The following is a 21,708-nucleotide window of genomic DNA, read 5'->3' as shown; positions in this document are numbered from 1 at the left end:
CACGGCCGTGACCCACTACGACGACGACTACCTTACAGGACCGTCTGGATGAGAGAGAAGAGAGGGAGGAGGGGGAGAGAGAGAGAGAGAGAGAGAGAGAGGAGGGGGGGGGCTTTGATTTACACAGCTCCTAAACGCATGAATACAAAACTAAAATGTATGACTGTTATTACAAAATAATCCTCCCTTCGTGTTTTAAAGTAGTGCGACGAGCCTCTGATGTGCACTGCGGATGTAGGTCGTGGTGGTTGACACCGGTGTGACGGTGAGCTGTTTTTTTTTTTTTTTTTGAGGCAGGAAAACTTAACAGCGCGTTTGTGCGCCAGATGTGTTTGGAGAGGAGAACGCGTCCGGTGCGCTCCTCTGACTCGCACTGGAGGGACGCACATCAAACCCGGCAGCTGCGATTCGCGGGAGTTTCTGAAGGAGTTGCAGTCCTCACGACCGTCGACGTGCGGGAACAAAATCACGACGCCAAAATATCGGAGAGACTGGGGGGCTTGTTGTCACATGTGGGCCATGCAGTCAAACCTGTGGGCACAATTCACACGTCTTTTACTTTCTCGCTTCATTATCATTTCACCAAGTTAGTTTATTGTTATGACCAGAAACAAAGTCACGTGTTTGTTTTTTTACCGCCATAATTATTATCTCTGAAACAGGGTCATTTTTTTTCCCCAAATTGTACTGAGTGTGTGTGTGTGTGTGTGTGTGTGTGTGTGTGTGTGTGAGAGAGAGAGAGAGAGAGAGAGAGAGAGAGAGAGAACTAGAGGCACACTTCTCTGGTTCACAATATTAAAACGTTCACGTGAAACTTTCCAAAACATTGTCTGAAGCTACTATCAGCTCAAAACATTAAGCGGAAGAAAAAAAAAAACTGTGTAACAAAACTTAATTCAGTGTGTTTCATATCGCCATTTCATATAAAACTGGTAATATCACCCGAAGTCATCGAATTTTGGAGTCGACGTTGAGGAGACCTGCGGTGTGACTCTGGGTCAGATTATACGGTTAATTGTCGGTGTGGAAACAGTGAATCATTCTGTCCTGGTGCGTTTTTAATTGTAACTTTCTGATTACTGTGAAAGATCCAAAGAAAGAACCAAACTTCGTATCTTTGACCAAAAAACGTTTTCGGGCACGATGCAGAGGTGCGTTTCCTGTTTTGTTTTGTTTTGTTTTGGGTTTTTCTTTTTGTGTGTGTGTGTTTTTTTTGTTTGTTTTTTTCTGTTCACTTTTTATTTTTCACTCAGTGTTTAAGGACAATAGTGAAGTTTTTAAATGTACCGCAACATGATATTATTTCATTCGAGTTCTGCAAGGAAATAAACTAAAACACTCAAAAAAAAATGAATGAAAAAAATAAACATGTATCAGATGAACGACTGACTAATACGACGTATCTAATTCAGATGCTGACGATTCTGCAGCAGGTTTGTGACACAGATCTCATCGCGCGCGCGCGTGTGTGTGTGTGTTTCCACGCACCGACTCGTATTTCATCTAAGTTGGTTGAACTCCTGCTTTTGGGTGAAACCGTGATTGCTCAGGGTTCCGTTCGTGTTCACGATCGGAACACATTTACCTGCTCCACCTCCAGACAATATGCACCGAACAGCGAAATGAATCTGCGGTGACATATTAAGAGCGCAATTATAGGACGCGGGCTGCAGGAAGGCAAAAAAAAAAAAAAAAAAAGCAAACTCGCACAGCAATATTATGACAACCCGCGTGGATGACTCATGAACACTCGTATTTTGAGCGTTTGAGCCAAATACTTGTATTTATGCGCGAGTGATGGAGTTAATCATTATTGTGATATTGATTCCACCGACAAATGAAGCGATAAACAGATTATCAGTTTGATTGCGCGCGTGTCTGCGTGTGTAAAACCTGTTTTACGCGCAAAGGTCAGTAATTTGTGTCGTCGTCCCCTCAGTGTTCCGGGTGGTGTGTGTGTGTGTGTGTGTGTGTGTTGAAGTGGGTTGGGGGGGGGCAGGACCTTGCCTCTGCCGCTGCTGCCTTTGCGCACGAGTCGGAGCTCCAGCAGCCTCAGCTCTCCACGGACGCACGGTGTTGCCACGGTCGTGGCGCCCAGACTAAATTCGATCCAGTCGTTTTATCACACTGTGGTATTCTGTAACGATAACGATAAAGTTGAAATTGACGTAAGTCACACAGAGACCTCGCCTGCGCACGGACACGACGCGCGCAAACACACACACAATATTGTTTACGACGTTTTTGTTTCGTTTTTTTTGTGTGTGTGTGTGTGTGTGTGACCTGCAAATGATAATTTATCATTTCAGTGTGTCGAAAGAAAAAAGAACAAAACAGCTTTTAGGGGTTTAACACGTTTTTCCCCTTAAATATAACCATCAGATGCGCGTTTTAAACTTGGAGCACTGAACACCTTCAGCTGCAGGGGCTGTGTCACACACTCCACACTGGCCTCGCTGCCTCCTCCTCGCAACGCAAATAGATGCGTTCCGTTCAGTAGAAGCAGGAGGAGGTTTAAAGCACAACTGCTGCGATTTATCTCCGAGCTCCAGCAATCTACGACCCCCTTGACGTACTCTTTTTCTCTCTCTCTCTCTCTCTCTCTCGTTTACTTCTTGTTCTTCCTCTTCTTCTTCATTCTCTACTTCCTCTACGACGATCACGTTGGTGTGGAGAGGCGGCGGGATGCACCGGCTTCACGGCACACTGGTTTCTAGTAGACTGGATAAAGAGCCAGAGGGAGGAACAGTCCGCAAAGCAGCTTGCAAAAAGAAAAAGAAAAGAAAAAAAAAACGCAGCAGAATACAAGCGAAATAACGCAAGAGTGTGATGCGCTGTGTCTCCTGAACTCCAAACTGTAGCACAGGCCAGGAATCCCTTCATCCGAGCCCCTCTCAGGACAACGTGGGGAGCCATGGCGTGCTGAAAAAGTAGGTGACCAAGTGAACTTGTGTGTAGTTTAAATGAAAGCGTGTTTGAGTAATAGCCTGTTTTTTTTTTTTTTATTCTGATATTATTTCAAAACTGTTTTCCCCCAAAACGCGTGAAAAAGTCTGTGAGAAAAAAGTACATTTACTAGGAAACAAGTGAGACTCCTGCAGTGCAAAGCGAGGCTCATGTGACAAAAGAAATGTATGTATCATCGAGAAAAAGCAAGAACGATCCCTCTTTTTATTGTGACCAGGCTGGGAGAAAAAAAAAAAAAAGTCCACAAGGCTTTAAACTCCTCTTTTATTTTTATTACTTGTATTTTTTTTTTTCACCCCCCCCCCCCCCCCCCCCACTGAAAAATCTGCCTTTTGTCACCCTGTTTTTGATTTTCCTCCTCTCAGCCCGAGGCCGTGCCTGTGGCTGTTGGCCAAGCCCTCCTGCCTTCCCCACCTCGATTTGAGACAGACTGTTTTATTATGTAGTGTTAAGGTTTCGTCGATATCTGAATGACCTCCAAAATCCGTCTTCCCTAACGCAGGCCGCCGGCCGTGGCGTTCGCTAGAGAAAAGAAAAAAAAAAGAAGAAGAAGAAGAAGAAGAAATAAGCTCAGGCACCTATTTGCATGGAGGAGAGGAGGAAGGAAGGGAAAGCAGGCCAGGGTTAGACTCTCCTCAAATAACCTCGAAAGTTACAAACTCGCACCGCAAAACAAGACGAGGCATTGACATGAGAAGCTGAAAAAGATGGAGTGGATGCTCTCTCTCTTTCTCTCTCTCTCTCCCCCCCCCCCCCCCATCCCTCCCCTGTGTCCCCCCCCACCACCCCCCCCCTCTGCCTTGTTGGGTGTGCTGCGGAGCTAGCAGGGTTGAGAGGGCAAGTGCTGACCAGCCCTCTTTCTTTCTCTGTCTGCTGTTACTAGGTCACCACACACACACACACACACACACACACACACACACACACACACACTCACAAGCACAGCACACACAGGCGCGCACATACGCACGCACACACACACCTCTCCTTGCGGTCAGTGTTGCCACCAGGGAGAGGGGTAATTTAAGCCCCGCTTGATGTAGCCTATTCATCACTGTCCTGTGGGCCGCACTTCAAAATTAAAGTCTGATCTACAAAGTTAGAGTGAAATGAGATAAAAAAAAAAAAAAAAAAAATGGCAGAGGTCACGAGGGCCGGGCCCCGTCAGCTGGGCGGGTATGAGGGGCTGCTTTTAACTGTCTCACTCTGTGTTCTGTGGGTTACTGGTTGGGATGTTTGCTTTTTAGGGGAAACGGTGGAATCAGTTGAATGCCGCGGTGGGTCAGTGTCAGGAAACGAAACTGCAGGGTCAGTGGTCCTGACTGACACTTCACGAGCATCGCCCGGATCTGCTGATAGAGATTCACATGAAGTCTTCGTTGACTGTTACCAATACGATTTGCAGTCAAGTAGTGATTATGATATTATACGCTGCGTATATTCTGGTTATGATGTGATAAAAAAAATTAAAAAAAAAAAAAAAACAGAAATGGAACGATTCCAAACAGCCTTTCGGTGTAAATGAGCAACTCCATCAACCAGAAAAGACAAGCGGTGGTCTGGGCTGCAGCCATGATGATGATAAGAACAACAACAACAGCAAAATTGCAATATAAGGTAAAACTTAATAACAACCACAATTAATACATTATAATTAATTAAAGGTTGCTGATTAATGACAAGAAGGGAACACCTGCACATTTGCTCCATGCCACGGAAGTTTTAAGCAAGGACAACTTTTCAAACCCACTTGGGATCTTTATCTGGAAACAGTGTGATTATCAGCAAAGTACAGAGGAAGAAATACACAAGAAACACCAGCGATATAAAGCAACATGTAAAAATGTCGAACGTGCAGAAGATAACAAAATGTGTATGACATCACATTCATCATCTCATTTTTCAGGATCCAAAATGAGCTGTTGCGTTGCGGTAAGAGAGGAGAGGGAGGGCAAAACTGTGAAATCACGCGCAGCTCTGGGCTCATCGTTCCCTAAAAGTTTTACAGATCAAATCAGAAAAAGGAAAAAAAACAACAAAAAAAAAACCGATAAATTACGAACAGGAAAAAAAAGACACCTTTTGGACTTCAGCTTCAGTTATTTTCACAAACATGCGTCAGAGGTACAGCAAATTTGAATTCGATATAATGTTAATTATATATAAAAGGCCTGTTGGACGTTTTGATACATGGCTTTGTAATACTGTTGCTCCTCGTGTATTTTTTCACTACATAATCACATTGTTTTGGATGTTTATTACTATTCATGCTTATTGACAGCTGGGGCGTGAAGCAGATCGTAGATAAAGACCACCTTATGGTATCTATTTCATTTGACTGTGTTTTAAAGCTTTAACGTGTCTGAGAACAGATGTTATGTGTCATTTTCCCAAGCAGGTCCTCTGAAACATGTCAGCAGTTCAGAATCATGTAAGCAATTCTTTTAAAATTAGCAAAAGTCAAGTGTCTAGCTGCTAAAAAAAAAAAAAAAGTATTGTAAACTGAGCATCGGGGTAAAAAAATAAATAAATAAATAAAATGCAGCGAAATGGCAACTTGAGATCCTTTTGCTTCCTTTCGTGCACATTGCTAGATGGGAAATGAGGGAAGAATTAGTAAATTAAACTGCAACCATGCACATTTTTTTTTTTTTTTTTTTTTTGCTGAAATCCCCATGAAATTATTCCTCCAGCTTGCACGACCCACAAGCTAACGAGGCCACGGGGTGTACTGCGGTGCGATCTGACCGGACAAATTGATGTATTGGTCCCTGATCGCAGACAAGAAAAACAATTTTTAAAGAAAGACAAAAGAGACTGATTTTGACGTCGAAACACTCAGAAACACTTTTTGTTCTCGTGCGTTTTATAAACGCAAGATTAGGGGAGGGATAAGATCTTTATTGAAAGATCAATAACGACAGTTTCTCATTTTGCTGCGCTGTTTACGTGAGACGCACAACTGTGTGTGCTTTGCTGAAATAAGTCGTAAAGTGTAAAGTAAATTCTCAGAGTCGGATATTTTTAGAAAGGAGGAGGTATTTCTGCGGAAATGTTTGTGTCTACTGTCTGATGCAAGTCTGATGAGTTACACTGTTTATCAGCATACAGTGTGACGGCGCACTGCTGAGTGAGTCACTGCTTCCTCCTCGCTGTGTACATGTGTGTGTTTTGCGTGCATGTGTGTGTGTGTGTGTGTGCGGAAACCGGGCTGACAGCTGCAGCTCATTACAGGCACTATTACTGATGGGGACTGCTGGGGGAAATTCCTTCTTCCACGGAGCAAACCACCCTGTTTACCACACACAAACACACACACACGCACGCACGCACACACACTAAAATCTTACTTATTCATAAACCAGAGTTGCAACATCTGTAACCGAAACAAAAATGAAATTGAAACATTTAGTAAACATTTGCTCCTGAGTGAATAATGAGGGAAAAAAAAAAAAAAAAAAGGAAGCTATGTTCTATAAAAAGAGGCGACACATATTACATCCTTCCAGTCGTTGGAGAATGAAAGACATCCCTCACCTGTGTATGAAGTGTGCTAGTGTACATCCAGTACACAGTTAAGTTGTGTAGGTGTGCGCGTACATAAACACACACGCGCACACTCACAAACACACACACACACACAGCCACAGGGTGAGCAGACTTAAGCGGAGATGAGATCACCAGAGCACTCGAAGCCTTGCTATATTGGCAAACAGCAGCGTCCTACACACACACACACACACACACACACACACACACACACACACACACACTGCCACAGAGTATACAGTGTCCAGTGACGTTAATGAGAGGGCTGAAAGCCAGACACACATGTGCTAGAGTCATTAGGGAAGACTTCATAGCTACACTTCAGGCCACTACACTCCATTACTGTACTTCATTGGTTACACTGCTTGAAAATAGCGGTTTCTCAAAGTCAGGTTCAGGGACCACCAGGACTCCTTCTACAGCCCAAGGGAGTTCCTCTTTAAATAATAAAAAAAGAGACCGCTTACCTGTTTTTCTTTACCCAATTTATCTGACGCAGCATGTTGCAAGAAAAAAGGGATCACAGTGTTTTAACTCTGATGGTTTGGCTCTACGCAAAAAAAAAAAAAAAAAAAAGAAAATCAAACTTTTGACATAGCGCTGTTATCTTAACAACTGGTTACCTTTTGTCTTTGTAGCATTAGTTGCAGCAGCATTTGTAAATATGACCTAAACAGCTGTTAAACTTGTAGTAATAGGTGTAGGTGCTCGTGAAAAGTATGCACACATTTCAAGTTGTGTTCACTTGAGTTCATCTGATCAGACAGGGATGGTAAATGGACCTGCAGTTCTACAGTGTTTTTCCAGTCTACCGATCATTCAAAGAGCTTCATAGCACTTGTTAGATTCACCCATTCACACAGCGAGCCATGCAGGGTGATACCTGCCCATCAGGAGCAATCCGCGGTTCACTATCTTGCTCAAGGACACTTCAACATGCAGCCAGGGACTTTAGCCAGCGACCTTCCAGTGACAACGACTCGCTCTACTTCCTGAGCTACAGTCGCCCCAGATATCACATAGAGACAACAAATATCAGTCCAGGTGAAGCAAATCCTCCCCCTCTTACAAACTTTTTTCCGACCCTATTTGTGGCACTCAAATCACCTGGTTCCTACTGAAGATGCAAATATTCTCTAACCATTGATATGTCTGTAGTTTTTACCAAACTATACTAATAAAAATAAGTCAGTTTTGAATTTGCTTGGGACTTCATCACCTAGTGCAACAGTGGTACTCTCTGAGATTGGGGAAACTGAGGTTTTTGGTATCTTGGTCATTTTTTTTTTTCTTTCCTTCAAAAGAAAAGAAAAAAAAAATTCTGAATCTTTGTCCTGAATGAAAGTTGTTAGCTTCTCCAACATAATTTTAGACAGATGTTTTAATGGATTAGCACTGTACATACTATGTTTGTAAATAAAACACTAGTATATGTTTCATTTGATTTTTTAAAGCAGATTTGAGATTTCTCACTGTCTTTTACACGATGTACAGCATGGCAGTAAGTGGGTGTACCATCGGCATAAAGACAAAAAAACTGAACTAGTGGTGATTCTATGTAATTGCAAAGTTTAGCCTTAGATCAGGAGACTCAGGAAATAGCTGGTCTACAACTGTAACCAAACAATGCCATGCTCCGTCTCTATCCTGTCAGGAGGAGAGAAAAAGAGAGATAGATGGTCCACTCCATGCCGTGGCGTGTCTGTTGCATTAATCAGCCTCTTAAATTGGAATGGGCAGCTTTTATTAATTATGTTCAACGTTAGGATGGTAGGGCCTTTTATCCCTCCCTCCTTGTTTCCACACACAAATCACTTCTCGGAAGAAAGAAAAAAAAAAAACAGCGGCGAGAGGCACAGAGAGCTTCATTATGAGCAAATGAAAAGAGAAAATGGGCTGATGCAAAAGGGAGTGAAGATGAGTATTCAAAAATAAAATCAGACAAGGGTGGGCAGAGGGTGGTGGAGTCTTACTGGCATCTATGACTTTAAAACAGAATAACCTACAGGCACAATTAGCAAAAAAAAAAAAAAAAAAGCACATCTGTTGCTCCTCCAGCTTGCAGACATAACATTGATAGTGTAACAACGTTTAAATTCAAAATTTCCTCTTGATAAATACAGCATGTTATTTTGAGTTCACTGTTTAATACCAAAGTCAGCTTCCACATCAGGCTTTGCCAAGGTGTTTGTGTGCATGAATTAAATAATTTATCAGATTTTTGCTAGCAAAAAAAAAAAAAAAAAAAAAAAAAAAGGAATTCAAGATGTTTGTAGGGATGGGATTGTTTAAACACTCTAACCAACAACCTCAATTCCCATCGACTCACTTCGCAATATTTACAGTATCATTTAGCAACACTGATTCCTAAGAGTGAACACATATACATGATTATATAGGGAGACGTATAACCAAGCAAGATATGACTTAAAGAAACAGGCCACCAAAAAATGAAATCTCACTCGTTGTCTGCTCACTGTGAGTTAGGTGAACAAAATATGACCGAAGCTTCACGGCAAAACAGTGTTGCAGTATTCTCCTCAACAACTGAAGTAGTTGGGGACTTGTTTTGAAATATATAAAGACTAAAAAAAAAAAAATAAATAATGGACCCATGAAGTTCAAAAGTCATTCCCAAAGACAGTATTTACACCCCTGACTTGGCACACTAGGAAAAAAGCAGATAAAAACAGAATAAAGGCTGGAAAAAAAAAAGAAAAAAAACATCTCTTTAATTAGCAGCTACATGTTGGAGGGCGGGTCTGTTCGCGCTGCACTCCTGAGCTATGCATACAGTTGCTGTGTTCACCAAAAAAAAAAAAAAAAAATTAAGGAAGGATAACCAATAATCCTGTGCTCCTTTTGTTGGAAATGTTTTTTGTAAATTCAATGAATCATCAATTTAATTAATTTGAAACACTGAAAGAAAGCCTTTTGCAGCCAATTATTTGAAAGTGCACTCTGTTGGAACTCAAGAGTTAGCTCACTATTTGCACAGGCAAAAGAAAATTGGGTTGCACTTTATTCAACACATTTGACATTAGTACTCTAAAAAGATGTTACAAGTTGTACTTTGTTTCAAATTATACATAAACTAGAAAATTGCACGGTCTTTATCACACAGTTAACACAGATAATTATACCCTAAGTAAACTACAGTAATAAGATGTACTAAGCCAAATCATACTTGAATTAAGAAACAAATTAGGAGACACTTATAGACTATCACATACAATTTTACAAGACCATGCAATAAGAAATTGAATGCAAGGCCATTACAGATCCAAAATACATTAATTAGATGATATGTTACCCTTAGTACCAATTCATACTGAAGACACCACACTTAATGCTATCAACATGGACCTACGATGGCTTAATTAGACATCACAGGGTGTGATTTGACAGAGCTGGATGATGCAATTATTTCTTTGCATTATTTAACATAGTTTCACTTTAATACAGGGTAATTTGTTGCTGATTACAACCTTGATGGCACCGTATTATACTTTAGTAGAGGTTTACTAGCAAAACATTATAAGAAAACCAAAGTGCAAAATAGAGCAAAGGCCATCTTTATTTCCTACCTCTTACGGCTGGACTCCACCAGATATGTGTCCGGTCTGGCTCTGCTCCATCAAGGCTCCGCCACGGCAGCAGAGCTGAGAGGTTTCACTGTAGTCTCCGTCCCAGCTCCAGCAGTCCAGAGCCCTTCAGCGCACATACACAGGACTTCTATTTTTGGCGGATGCCGTAACATGACGCAGCAATTCAGCCGATTTCAGTACAGAGCACAAAGGGAGTTAGGCACCGAAACAACAGCGTAGCATCCAGTTAATTTTCTAAATAAAACAACGTTGCTGCCAGCTGGTGGGGGTTGCCGGATGACAGCGCAAAACCGTACCGGAGCTGGAATGCAGCGGACATTCATCCAATGGAATCTTTGGGTTAGAATCTTTCTTTGAGGTTTAGAGGCAACAAATTACTAGAAAACTGCACCGCCACATGAATGGAACTGTACTGGTCGTCTAACAAAGGTATGGTAGGGGAAGGTAGGAAATACAGATGGTCTTTGCTTTATTTTGCAGAGCAACCCTGTTTCTGTGTTGACACTCACGCTAACATCATGATGCTAACGTCACGCATAGGAGGAGGAGAGGATAACCGCGGTCGTTTGTCGTTATAGCACGTCCGTTTCGAAGACAGGACAAAACAAGGATGAAAGTGAACAAGGAAGTCAGACCACCAGGTAAGTCATGGAAATGTGTCTAAGCACAGCAAAGCCCCGATCGATCAGAACCCCATCCAGGAAACAATCAAGTGTGGTGTCTACAATGTCATTTGGTAGCAGGGTAGTGTATAATAAATATAGCTGGACCTGACATGGCATTGCATTTCATTCACTATTGCACGATCTTGTATGCAATGCTAATTCTCCCGTTTTGTTTCTAAATACAATTCAGAATAGTAGTGAAAGTATATGCATTTATGTGCCGTTTCTAATTACAGCGTGATTTAGGTGTATGGTTTATAACTACGGTATAACTGTGTTTACTCTTATTTGTTGTTTTCGTCTAATATGACAAATAAGTAGGATTATTACATCTCATCAGTGTTCAGTACCCAAGACATGCCTGCCACGTTCTAAATATATCACATTTTTATGTTTTGGGTGGTTTTGTGTACCAGATGTTGCATACCTTTCTGACCACAAGAACGCTGACAGCTGTGCTAGCATTAGCTTGAATTAAATGAATTTATGTCGCTAATCTATCGGCTAGGTAAAGTTGATAACTTTTAAAATCAAGTAGTTATAACTTTACCCAGTGTTTTGGTCTGTGTCATTATTTTGACATTTCATAAAAAAATCTACCATCTTTTTTATGTTTATGATTTAACTATTTAAATCAGTATGCAACGAACAGGCACTAAATGTTATTTTCAACTATGCCCGGCTGCCCTGCAGGCACTGAAGGATTCCACATGTGAACAACCACTTCACCTACAGTCCGAATACATGAATGATTCTGGCAAACCCAAAGCCCAGAGAGCTGTCTTTGGTATTATTTTGGCGTCGGGGAAGTAGTTTCCATGGAACAAGAGCTGGTAGTAGCAGTCAAATCGAATCAGGTTGAGTCATGTTTATTTATATGTCATGCTGAACAATCTGAGCAGTGAGCACATTATACTGAGGTAAGCCCAGAGGGGAAAGTCAGTCAGTCACCACCTGTGTCACCTAAAGCAAGAAAAAAACATGTAAAACCACTTCTAACTGTATTTAACAATGTAATGTTCCATTTTGATTGCTGGCAGTTAGTCTGATAGTGCATAATGTAAGGACCAAGGTTCATTTAATTGTCATTCTGCAACACAAAATTGTACAATGAAATGCAAGTTGTAGTCTACACTACACAAGAGAAAAATGAGCGTTGAGGATGCGTTCATGAGTCTCTTAGCTGATGGAAAGAAGCTGCTCAGAAAATAGGGTGCTATGTCAGCAGATAGATCTGTATTTCTTGCCAGACAGCTGCACAGTGCTGTTCATATATATATATATATATATATATATACACACCCCACACACACACACACATTTACCAATAAGAAATGCCATATAAGCTTTAGTCAACAAAATGGTAGGGTCAAGGAACAAATCAAAATGTCATATGCTGTCATCTAAAAGTAATGTTGAAATGTAATGCTGAACATGGTTTGCGTTTTGTTGATAGTAATGGATCAGGTGAAACATTAAAAGCCCTATAACAGCTCACCTAACTTGCTATAATGATATGGCTTGCTATATACAAAACAGCACTAGGTTACAGAAACACTCAGGAGTCAAACACTGTGTATTTCTGGATGTAAAGTGAGTGTGTGGGAGCCACTCCATGCAGACAGCTTCAGCGGATACAAATCACGGGCCAATACTCTCGTCACGTCAGCCCGAGTGGAGCCCAAAACCACTTGAGCTGCACCCGTGTGTTTATCTTACTGTGACATTCTCCATGCTGTTGCGCCGAGGCCTCCCTCCTCCACCCACTTCCACCCTTACGCTAACCGTGTAAGATACCTGCTAAATGGAAAGAGGGGCAGATTAACGTAATGGTGGCAGGGAGCTACGGAGAAGGTGAAGCAGGGGCCGAGAAAATGAGCACACATTTGTCTGCAGTGACAATGCTGATGCTGTCTCACTTATGAGAGGCCCTGAGGTGTCAAAAGGGACATTCGATCCTTTCAGTGCAACAGCGCAAGCCGTTACACTGAACAGCTGTAGGGTTAGTGTGGTTTAACGTGTGATCATGTCTGTATCCCACAAAAATGATATTCATATCATTTGTATCATCAAACACACTTTATTGGATCATATTTATCATCGCCATGACACGGAGATATTTATATTAAAAGTACCTGCAAACTGTTGCCAGTCAAAGCAAAACACAAACTGCATCTGCAAAATGTTGACTACTGGAATTTTCATTAGCTCCATGTCAATTAAAGAACAATACTAACTGTTGTGTTTTTTTTTTGTTCAGGACCTTCAACGAATGTGATTGATGTTTGGGAAGGATTGCTGTTTTGATCAGACATTAAAAAGGCCCAAATATGCAAAGCTGCAACCAGCCGACAACATACTCACATGCATGTATGCAATCATCCATTTTTCATGCTCACAACCTCACAAACTCGTCACCTCCGTGGCAGTCACAGTGTTGACAAAGCTTTCCGTACCTATGAATGGCTGGATCTTTGTGGTCCACTGAAGGAGCCAAAGCTGCCAGTCCTAGCTTAAAATGGAACTCTCCTCTTAGGTATCACATTATCAAGACTTCCGGACAGATTATATTTGTTTTTTTCTTTTTTTTCTGCGTATAGAAATAGTAGAATAAAGTGGAATTGTGGTGAAATAAATAAGGTGCTTCTTGCTCCAGAAAGACATCGTGTGTGTGAAATTCCGAGACTCTTCACATGCTACATGCTATGTCTGACTTGTTAATAATGTAGTAGAAAATATTGCTCATTGCCAGAATATGAAAAAAAAAAAAAGTTGATAGACAAAGGAATATTTCACCAATCTGATTTACAAAATTTTATGAATCATCTTGGATGATGAGTCCCATCCCCAACCTTCCATATCCGGCACGTTGGGTTGGCAACTCGGGCCGGCAACCAATCCAAAAAAGGAACCCACCTTTCCCCCTGAAGAAACCAAAAGAGCCAAACTTCAAGGTACAAACATTTAAAATGTATTAATCAAATGTTTTTAATGCATTCAGTTTGAGTCCCAAATTTCTTAAAATTCTAGCATCCCTTAAGATCTGCAGTCCAGTTTGAGCGCTGCCTTCATACCACCGTCCTTGCTCCTCACATCTCTGCGTCTCTCCACCAGCCTCTCTGTCTTCTCTGCACACCTCTGCCTTTTTTTCCCCCTCCTTTGTCCTGGTCTCCTCATCCTTAACATTCGGCCCAGGTGATTGGTCCCACCTGGCGAGCCATGCCATTGGTCCCTTGCGCTATTCTCAGAGATTGTATTGGTGTTCTCTAGCGCCTGTTATACAGCACAAGCCATCTACCAGGTGCAGGTTATCAGGAAATCAAGTGAAGTCATGGGGAGTACAGACATCAAGCAATGACAGGATGTGCATACACAAACCGGTCTGCGACAAGGAAAACCATGCAATACAACACAAACTCATGCAAATAATACACAGCAAGCAACAATATAAAATACTATAAAACAGTGACGGCTGCCCTTTGACATGTGCAGTGCACATTTAACTCACGTTGGCTCAGACTGCAAAGTGCAAACCTTTTTAAAGCAATAACAAGACAGCAACCTTAATTCTGGAGGTATTCATCATCATTCCAGAGTTATGTTGACAGGGTTGAGCAGCCACACAGCCAGCGTGATTAGGAGTCTCCCCCAATTTTTAGGTTCCCTGCAAAAAAAAATCACTCAAGGACAACCCGTCGACATCACACCAGCATTTCACCACAGTTTTAACAGGCGAAGGTGCACTCTCATTCTTTTCCTCCATTCATACCTGTCTTTCCCCCTCCAATGTTTTCTCTCTTTCAACGGGGGGGGGATAGAACACTCCACTCGTGTTATCATGTTTATTTATAATTATCAAAGACAAACTTCATGTTAACAGCTGTGTGGACACACACGCGAGCGAGTGTTCAGTTCAGCAATGTAGCACACAAAAAAAAAAAAAAAAAACACAAGCTGAATGAGCAGCCAGGGTGGACAAAGCCTTTGTTTTTCCCCAAAACATTCAGGTGGTGAAAAAATAAAATTATAGATGATGATAATTACAGGATATGGCCTTTGCAGATGGAAGATACCGGACCAGATATTAAGATAATGCTCTCTACTATAGCCGCTCAGGAAGCTCATGACAGACCAACACCTTAGTAAGACACATATTGATGGGTTTTCCTTTCATTTGTCACCCATCACCAAAGTTCTAGTTTCATATTATAATATGAAATAACATCTCCCCTAACCCTGCATACAATAAATCCACAGGGAAAAAACATGTCAGTTAAAATAAGCTTCAGGTTTCCACACACTTGAACTGTGTTGCGCGCCTGTGTGTGTGTGTGTGCACGCGACCCCCTCCCAGCATACACTCGCACTGACCTCACGTTGAACCGACGTCCATACGCTTGTCCGCTCCTCCGCATGAACAGCAGATAGATATGATACTTTGTTAAAAGTGGGCACCCTGGGGTGCAGTGGCCACAGTTTCTCCTTAGAAACTGGCGGTCAGGTGCCCTTGGGCCCCGAGAGGATTCTAGCTGACTTGACATCCGCGCTGGAGCCACGTCTGCTCCACGCCTGTCTGAATTAGGGCCTCACCGCTGGGCTGAACGGCCGACTATCTGCCCCTCCTCTTGGGGGGGAGGCAAGTGGAGGGGTCAATATGCTCAAATGATTTTCCCCGTCTGCGCGCAGCGAGCCGTCCTAGCTTTAGGACATTCGGTGACACGGAGGATTGTTTACTGGCGTGATTTTCTCGATGTGTCCCTTGCACCTCAAACCATGAGATTCTCATGAGTGATGGTCGTGGAAATAGGGAGCAGCGTCCTCGACAGTAAACAGATGCTGACCAGCAGATCACCATGAACGGGCCTCCAAGGCTTTACACTCTGACTCCACTGTATGCTCCGTGAAGGGTCTGAGCGTGTGTGTGTGTGTGTGTGTGTGTGTGTGTGTGTGTGTGCGCGCGCGTGCAGTCCAGAGGAGTTTGTGAAGGCTTTCCCTCTGAAGTGTCAGCCTCCCAGAGAGAGGATCAAGTGCTAAGCTGGGGACTCAGGAGCTCAGTGCCTGGCATGTATGTGTGTGTTTGTGTGTGTCCAGCAGCACACACTTGTGGTTTTAGGGATTGAGGAAGTGATATATCCTTTTATCTGTTACTGTGGATGAGCACAAGCCGGAGTCAGCCCCGCAAGGCTAAATCCACACACTCAAAGGATGGATCAGAGAGTGTGTGTGTGTGTGTGTGTGTGTGTGTGTCTGTGTGTGTTTGGACGCACAAAGGTGCATCAGAGCGCAGGGTCTTCCTCCTGAGGGGAAAGAGCAGAGTTGAAAGGTCGAACACACATCTGGGGGGTCAGTGAGCAGCCTGGCAAGCGGAACAGAAAACGTCACACACACAGAAACACATTGGTCATTTATTGTATGTGTGTGTGTGTGTGTGTGTGTGTGTGTGAGGCAAATGAAAGGAGACTTACAAGATGAAAAAATTTAAGACATAGATTAGTACTGTTTGCATGGTTATATTAGCTTGCTCTACTCGTACGTACATGTGCCGGACATGTCAGACCACCTCTCAGTGTTTCGGTGTGTTTCACAGAGCGGGTTCAACAAATCTCCTAACAAAAGCGTCATCATGACTGTGTGATCCGACTGAAATTACCGGAACAGCTGTAATCATAAAATTTGTCACTGCATGGTGGTGGTCAGCATTTTTCCCTTAATGACAAATGATAACGAAGTGAAGTAACTTATTTTTTAAAACTATGCACATTTGCATGAACGTCATTTACTCTGTAACATTAAACGTCCTGTCCATCTTGGAATTTTCACATACATGGCCATTATTCTAACATCACTGTTTAAACTGAGACTTATTGTGAGGGTGCTATTATGCTGCTATTCATTTTTTGTCAGTCACTTTTTATATAAAAAGGAAAACAAATAGTTTTCCATGTATGATTGAGGTTATAAGAAAACTCCAATTCCAGGCACTCGTGCATATGTTCAACCATTATTGGCTTTCAATAAGGAAAAATATGCTAATAGAAAAATAGAACAGATAATAGATAGTATCCTGATTTTCCCTTATTTGACTGCTTTATTTGAAAAAAAAAAATTATGAGGCCTTTAAACCTGAAGTGATTTGATGTTAAACAAGACAAAAGCAAAGAGAGAGTAGTCTGGAAAAAGAAAAAAAGTAAAAAAAATAAAAAATTCACAGAGCAAATTTCCGTTATTCATCTCACGACCCTCTAGATGGATCTCATGACCCCTCGTGTGGTTCCTGGCCGCTGTGCTAGAGAATTATAGCAATGCAACAAACAAAAAGGTCAACAGTCTAAGCTCTGCGGAACAGATTTAACATTGAAAAGATTAAAAAAAAAAGTGGCAACTGTTTTACACTAGTGATACTGATAATATAGAGTACACAGGTACTCTATTAGTAACTGTGACCAAGTGGGCACCATGGCTACGCCTTCTATAATTACTCTATTAAACCTCTCTCTATCTTTACTCTATTTATAAAACGCTGCGAAGCCAGTCAGCCTACGCAGTAGCGACAGAAGCATGACTTTCATTCACACTTGGGATGAGGCGTCCCTCCCTGCAAGAAACAAGGATGTACAGAGGATGTGATTTTACCGCTCGTGGCGTTTCGTACTGTAACCCCGGCTTATGCGGTTGTAGCGGGAGGCGGTTCGTGTCAGGAGGGCCGAGCTACCTGACAACGCAGGGAGAAATGTGTTAAAAGGCAAACCGTGTTTGTCGTCGTGTTTTCACAACTACGATCTAAACTACAACAGGAGTCGGCGTCGGGGCGAGGACAAGAGGATGACACAGATTGGTACTCCGTGGTCACACAATCTCATCCACTCTCTTTTTTTTTTTTTTCTTTTCTTTTTTTTTTCTTTGTTTTGCAGGTTGGCGCGCAGATTTCTTGAGAGATCGGTGGTTATGATCCAGTGCATTTGACCCCAGCAGGAACCAACAGTCTACGAGTGGGTATGAGAGACCACACACACACACACACACACACACACACACGCACACACACACACACACGCGTAAGCGCAAAGGAACACACTCATCTGTTAAACGGAAGGGAACGCATCACTCTCTACTAAGTAGAACTTTCACTCATCTCTCCCCCCTCGTTCTCCCATCTGTCCGTGTCATCCCTCTCGACTCCACTTTCACATCAACCATCAGTTAGTCACACACACACACACACACACACACACACACACACACCCTTCTCCACATCAGCCATCAGTTTGTCCGACAGACACATAAGTGTACATCTCATATTCACGGAGAGACCAACTCATGTCAGATCTTAGATCACCCCAGATTCACACACACACACACACACACACACACACACACACACACACACACACACACACACAATGCATCACACATCAGTTATATCTTTTATGCTGAAGGAGAGAGGGTATGTTGGCAGAAGGAGGGGTTGACAGGGGAGAAGAGGAAGTACACAGGAAGTACATTAGTTATCACTCCCATGTCTTCTCCACCTTTTCACTTCTTATCACCGCGCGATGGCTCAGACCCCAGACGAGCCGCTGCTCCTTCTCATCCCACCCCCTTTCCCTTTTCTCTTTTTGTCTCCCTCCTTCTCACACACACGCCTCTAAAAATGACTTCCATGCTCCACTTTAGTGTCGGGCCCTGGGATCTAGATGACACTTGGCAAGCCGCAGAAGCCGCGAGACAACTGGATGAAATATTTAAATGAAAGACGGCAGGGGTAGAGGAGGTGAGGAAAGCGAGGGGGAGAAAAGAGGGAGAGAAAGGAATACAGGACAGAGGACGAGGGGAAGGAGAGAGAATGACGATATTCAGACGGTGAGCAATATGTGAAGGATTTCTCTTCTTGGCAAAGAGGGGGCCATGTGACAAGAAGCGCAGATGAATTGGCTTTCACCTCCAAAGTAGCCTGTGGAGGAATAAACCAATATAGTATGAGATCACATCGCTTTGTCTGCGAATCCCCTGCAAGTGTCAGTGTGAGTATGAGTACGTTCAGCACTGTGCCAGCTCAGATGCTTAGAGGAGAGCAATGAATCTAAAACATAACCACATGACATGCAGCTTTATTAAAGTGATTCGGTGACCTCAGAATTATAAGGTTCGATCTGACTTTTATGACTTTCGTCCGACTATATGCTAATGCTACGCCAAGCACGGCGACATGCTCAATGACAATGCTAACATGCTGATGTTTAGCAGGTATAATCATAGTTTAATGTGTCAGCGTGCGAACACTTGAGCATTTAGGGGGATTCACAGGCAGTATTGGAATACAATACTGTTATTGTATGATGACCTTAAATCAAGAACTGTTGTGTTTCGCTCTAGAAGTAACCCTGAATAGAATTTATATCTACAGAGGGAGCGAGTCCTCTTCCACAGAGTCCGCCATCATGCACCGCATGTTTCTACAGTAGCCGAGAACGAACAAACCAGGAAATGGTTCGAGCAAGAGCCGTTCCTGTTTTTCTTGTTTTGTTTTTTATTTTTTTTTTAGCATTTTTGGAGGCCACCGTGGGGACTGGGGGCACACAGAAAGATGTCAAAGTCATTTGATGACTTTTGTGATTTTTTTTATTTGCTTGTCATTCATTTATTTTAAATGTGTAGTGGGGTATGTGTTAGTGATTAATTGATTATCTGGGCCTACATTCAGAATTTTCTGGTTGGTAGACAGTTTTTTTTTTTTTTTTATGTGTCAGAGTTCAGGTTAAATACATGGATTTAAAAATGAACTATAATGTCACAGATGCAGCATCCTTTCTCTGTCTGTAGTCATCACTCTGTGGTCTCTGTCAATGTTCTGCCCACAACCCTATCTAATGGTTACTCCCGTATCACAAGTATAGCCTTCAACACTGACTAATCTGAGTCTGCAAAGTAACTAAAGTTTTTAGATAGATGCAGAGGTAGCTCTCAAGACGATATACTCAAGTACCTTAAATACCAAATTGTACTTAAGTACATTAAACAGGTAAATTACTAGTTACATCCTTTTGCTGATTATTCTAGATTTTGAGCTCCAAATTATAATCGATACATCGATTTTATGTTATAGGATGAATGTGACTGCACTGTTAAAGTTATTTATTGCGAAGCAGTGTTAGTATTGGTAAGTTTTATCTGCACACTAAAACAGTATTTTTGACCAAATTCGAGATGTGGGAGGTTTTTGTCCTTCTTTGATAATCTGCCATTTTTACCCTAAGATAAGAAAACTAATATCTTCAAACCAGGGCTGCAGATAAAACTTCATAATTCAATGTCTTGCTCCAGTTCTGTGTCCCGTGCAACACATATGATATAATAAAGAAGCCCTTCTTTGTTTATCTTCACGTGCATTGCCTCTTCAATTCATTCAGTTGTCCACCTGCTGTATAAACTGTTTTTCATTATTTTCTGAGCAGCATGCTGGCTACGCAAATGCTTATTGAAGGTGAATGCATGTGTTTTTCACTGTGTGTGTGTGCGTGCTTGAACCGTATTCTACATCCTCAAACTTGTATGTTTCCCATCACTCTGGAGTCCTGCTTCCAAAGGACTGGGCTTACCACAGAGCTCACCACCAGGCCCGCCTGTCAAAGAGGTGGGGGAGTTTGTTGGCTTGTAAAAGCAACAGACTTGCGCAGCGACATATGTGAATACATTTTTTACTGTGTCCTGTAGTGTTTAAATAACATAGGGGAAGTCAATAAAAAGGAAGATTTTAGATGCAAAGCGTGTTATTTGCATTTTTAAGTACAGCGCTGCATTATACATCATTTGCCTCGTGTGCAGAAATGTGTGCAGAGAAGTGCTCCCACTTTTGAAAATCCCCATGAACCACAGATTTTTGATGCCTTAAATAAACTGTAAAAAGAAAGTAAAAAGTGGATGAACTACCTAGCACTAGCAGGCAACACAACAGATCAGACCCGTTCATGCTTTAGACCAGCTTCAACTTGCAACTGAGTAGGATGACTGGCATATACACAAGCAAACTGAAGAGAAAAAAAAATAAAAAAGTGCCAATAGTTTGGCCCCCGTGTTTTAAATTGTGACCAACAACAGTTTCCGGTTATTGTAGCATAAAGAGAGAGCGAGTGAGAGAATCATGTTCTGCATTACGCTCTAGAACAAATTCTGCATGCAGCAATGAAAATCTTAACGTATTGCCATCCAGTAGTTCAGAGTAAAGCATTACTTCAAATAAACATTCTGTTTCCCAGTGCCGGGGCTGGGTGAGTAAATGGAACGGAGAAGGAACAGAGGGGTTTTCTCTCTGCTGATTGGGTGCAGATGTGAGCTCCAGTCTGGGTTTGGTTAAAGTCCCGCTGCCAGGAATATTCGCTACAATTCAATAAATAGAGCTGTTAGGAGCGAGGCATTTCCTTGTCACCATGTCAAGGTTTCAGAGCGGATGTTTCATATTGGGTGTTTTCACTCTGCCTATAGTGTATCTAATGCTGAGCCTACACGCTCGGCCCAATATGAAATACTGTAACTCAAGACGGCTGCTATTGAGAAGCTGCAGTGGCAGATTAAATGATGAATTTGAACTTGAATTCAGACCTGGCTTCACAAACACTTTATGTATATTAGCGTTCTACTAACGATGGGTTTTGAATAAGATTTGTGGTTTTTTATTACTTATTCATGAGATGCATAAACTTTCAGAGGAACTCAGATTAATCAAATACTTTTAGGTTTAACCTACCTAAATAATTAAAAGGTTATTATTTTTTCTTTTTTCTCTTTTTTTTTTTTTTACTTTGAAACACTGAATAGATCACTTCTTGCTTCAAACTATAGCCTGTAGTAGTGTTTAGGTTACTATTAGATTCTCACCGTATTCACTTTCTGAAATGTATAACCACATATAACATTTAGTTCAA

The 21,708-nt window shown here is 42.0% G+C and overlaps 1 long non-coding RNA gene across 2 annotated transcripts in view; it reads left to right on the top strand.

The window, feature by feature from the left end:
* LOC119018515 overlaps positions 1-20,214 on the top strand; it is a 21,887-nt gene extending 1,673 nt beyond the window's left edge. Inside the window, exons 1-3 of one of the 2 annotated variants that reach the window (XR_005074775.1) lie at positions 13,626-13,743; positions 17,701-17,782; positions 18,464-20,214. This is a non-coding gene — a long non-coding RNA (uncharacterized LOC119018515). Of the gene's footprint in view, positions 1-13,625; positions 13,744-17,700; positions 17,783-18,463 lie in introns of those variants that run through there. The other variant, XR_005074774.1, reaches the window with a different exon arrangement.
* The last annotated feature ends 1,494 nt before the right edge of the window (positions 20,215-21,708 follow it).

Source organism: Acanthopagrus latus, chromosome 4 (assembly GCF_904848185.1).
Source record: "Acanthopagrus latus isolate v.2019 chromosome 4, fAcaLat1.1, whole genome shotgun sequence".
In the NCBI taxonomy this organism is placed as follows: Eukaryota; Metazoa; Chordata; class Actinopteri; order Spariformes; family Sparidae; genus Acanthopagrus; species Acanthopagrus latus.
The sequence above is the reverse complement of the archived record's forward strand: the minus strand, read 5'-3'. Positions and strand labels throughout refer to the sequence as shown.